This window comes from Gossypium hirsutum, chromosome A01 (assembly GCF_007990345.1).
Source record: "Gossypium hirsutum isolate 1008001.06 chromosome A01, Gossypium_hirsutum_v2.1, whole genome shotgun sequence".
Classification (NCBI taxonomy): domain Eukaryota; kingdom Viridiplantae; phylum Streptophyta; class Magnoliopsida; order Malvales; family Malvaceae; genus Gossypium; species Gossypium hirsutum.
In genome coordinates, this window is record NC_053424.1 from 33,904,162 (window position 1) to 33,907,846 (window position 3,685).

Genomic DNA, 3,685 nt, shown 5'->3' on the forward strand with positions numbered 1-3,685 from the left:
TTGAGGCAATATATGTTGTATCATACAACCTGGCTAATTTCAAAACTGGATCCTTTAAAGTATATGATTGAGTCAAATGCCTTGAACGGAAGGATGGCTAAGTGGCAAAATTTGCTTTTTGAATTTGACATAATTTACATGAGTCGAAAAGTTGTAAAGGGAAGTGTAATAGCAAATTTTCTGGCTAGCCGAGCTTTAGAAGATTATGAGCCCTTAAATTTTGACTTTCCTAATGAAGAGATAGTGTATGTAGCAGCTACTGAAGAAGATAATACAAAAGGTCACTGTTGGAAATTGAATTTTGACAGAGCCCCAAATGCTGTGGGTAATGGAGTTGGGGCAGTTCTGGTATCCCCAGATGGAGATCATTATCCATTCACATGTATATTGGATTTTGATTGTACAAATAATATGGCAGAATATGAAGCATGTATCATGGGACTCAGAGCAGCTATAGAACGCAGGGTCAAATTGTTGGAAGTATATGGAGATTCTGCATTGGTAATTTATCAACTTCGAGGTGAATGAGAAACAAGAGATTCTAAGCTAATCAATTATAGAAGGCTGGTGTTGGGGTTAGTTGAGGAGTTTGATGATATTATTTTCAATTATCTCCCGCGCGAAGAAATTAGATGGCAGATGCTTTGGCTACTTTGGCTTCCATGATTAAAGTAAGCCGACAAGAGGATGTGAAGCCTATTCAGATGAGTATTTATGAGGCCTCGTCTTATTGTTATAATATAGAGGAAGAAGAAAGAGATGATCATCCTTGGTCTCAGGATATATTGCGGTATGTGAGAAATCGTGAGTATCCAGATCAAGCCACGGAGAATGACAAAAGAACGTTGAGAAGGTTCGCTTGCGATTATGTGTTTGATGGAGAGATTTTGTACAAAAGAAAGAAGGATCAAGTATTGTTGAGATGCGTGGATGCCGTAGAGTCGAAGAAAATCTTGGAAGAAGTGCACGAAGGTATTTGTGGGACGCACGCCAATGGATTCACAATGGCCAGACAAATTATGCGGTTTGGATATTATTGGCCTACCATGGAAGGGGACTGCATCAGTTATGCTAAGAAATGTGACAAATGTCAAATTTATGGTGATAAGATTCATGTACCTCCCTTGCCCTTGCATGTTATGACTTCTCCATGGCCATTTTCCATGTGGGGCATGGATGTCATAGGGCCAATTTCACCTAAGGCTTCAAATGGCACTGTTTCATTTTTGTAGTCATTGATTATTTTACCAAGTGGGTGGAAGCTGCTTCGTACGCCAACGTAACTAAATCGGCAGTCAGTAGATTCTTAAAGAAGGAAATTATATGTCGATATGGAATGTCTGAGAAAATCATATCCGATAATGCACTAAATTTGAACAATAGTACAATAGCAGAGGTCTATAGTCAGTTTAGAATCAGACATCATAACTCGTCACCATATCGTCCGAAGATGAATGAGGCAGTGGAAGCAGCTAATAAAAATATTAAGAAGATTGTGGGGAAAATGACCGAAATGTACAAGATTGGCATGAAAGTTGTCATTCGCTCTTTATGCTTATCGAACATCTGTCAGAACTTCTACTGGGGCAACACCGTTCTCATTGGTCATGGAATGGAAGCAGTTCTGCCCATTGAAGTGGAAATACCTTCTCTTCGAGTTTTGTCAAATTAAAGTTAGATGAAGCAGAATGGATACAGTCTCGATATTATCAGTTGAACTAGATTTAGGAAAAGAGGCTAAAGGCTATTCAGCATGGACAGATATATCAAAAGAGAATGATGTGGGCTTATGAAAAAAAGGTTCGCCCAAGAAGTTTCATGAGGGAGATTGGTTTTGAAAAAGATTCTTCCATACAAAAGATTCAGAGGTAAATGGATGCCGAATTGGAGGGCCTATGTGGTGAAGAAGCTTTCTCTGGTGCATTAATACTACGAAATGGAAAGATTATCTAATCAGTGAACTCGATGCAGTCAAAAGTACTACACTGACAAGGGAGGAAAATGAAACCAAAGTGAAAAACTACCGCAAAGGGCATTGTCCTAATGGAGACTAGCTTTACCATAAAAAAAGGGAATGATTGAGTTGAAAACCCGGAAAAGGGCGGCTCAATATGGATCCAAAGTGAGGAGGCTGTGATCTTGATATACTTGAATAACCATGAAGGGAATATGTTGCATCTTAGGCATTGACAAAGTGCTTTGATCCTTAAACACATGTTAGTTTGAATTGTCTTCAGAAGTTTTTACGGAGAAGCTCAGGTACGATAACGGGTCCTAGTCTCATTTTCAGTAAATTAGTTATCTTTATCCTTTCTTTTTCAGATATACATTCCTAATTAATGGCCATTGTTGTTCTTTTGATAATTTACTTTGAATTCAAGGCTAATTTCCATTCTTGTTCATTAATCACAATTTGATTGCAAGCATGTTGCATTGACATAAATGAGAATGACTAGTGATGTTTTTACAATAGAAGTTTGCATATTATTCTAGAGTTTCTAAGTAATACAAGATCTGAAGTGGATAATGTTTAGAATACGCTCAAGTTCAAGGATATATTTGGATAAATCACTTTTTTTAGTATCTCTGTCCAAATGACTAATGGAGCAACAGAGCAGGATTAGTATTGATGATGCAATTTTATTCTCCGAGAAATGAAATGCGTATTACGAGAGCAGAAATGCACATTGGCTATAGCACTGAGAGTGAGGTAGTAGATTAAAATAAAGAATTCAACTATGAGTTACAATGTTTTGTCTCAAAAGAGTGTGGGGTGTTGGAATTCAGTGGGCAGCTCGCTAGACGAGATGGGTTTTTTTTTTTTTTTTTCCTTTTGGGTGAATACTTTTTTCTTTTTTTGCTAGAAGGGGATGGTTTTGGTTTTTTTGTACGGGCAATGGTCAGTAAGGGCAATGTAGCAACATTGGTAAAGATTGAAGATCTTATTTCCCTGAAGTTGCAGTGAATAATCCTCGCAGATGGAATCTTATCTTCATGTATCGGCAATGGAGAATATTTCACCACCAAGCCCTATCTCTCTGAGGTAGCAAGAGAGCAGGTTGAAGAATGAGTCTTATCTTCCTGAGGTAGCAAGGAAGCAGATTGAGAATTGAAGATTTTATCTCCCTGAAGTTGCAGCGGAGCAGATCTTCGCAGATGGAATCTTATCTCCATGTATCGGCAAGTGAGCAGATTTCACCACCAAGCCTTATCTCTCTGAGGTAGCAAGAGAGCAGGTTGAAGAATGAATTTTATCTTCCTGAGTAGCAAGGAAGCAGATTGAGAATTGAAGATTTTATCTCCCTGAAGTTGCAGCGGAGCAGATCTTCGCAATGGAATCTTATCTCCATGTATCGCAAGGGAGCAGATTTCACCACCAAGCCTTATCTCTCCAAGGTAGCAAGAGAACAGGTTGAAGAATGAATTTTATCTTCCTGAGGTAGCAAGGAAGCAGATTGAGAATTGAAGATTTTATCTCCCTGAAGTTGCAGCGGAGCAGATCTTCGCAGATGGAATCTTATCTCCATGTATCGGCAAGGGAGCAGATTTCACCACCAAGCCTTATCTCTCCGAGGTAGCAAGAGAACAGGTTGAAGAATGAATTTTATCTTCCTGAGGTAGCAAGGAAGCAGATTGAGAATTGAAGATTTTATCTCCCTGAAGATGCAGCGGAGCAGATCTTCGC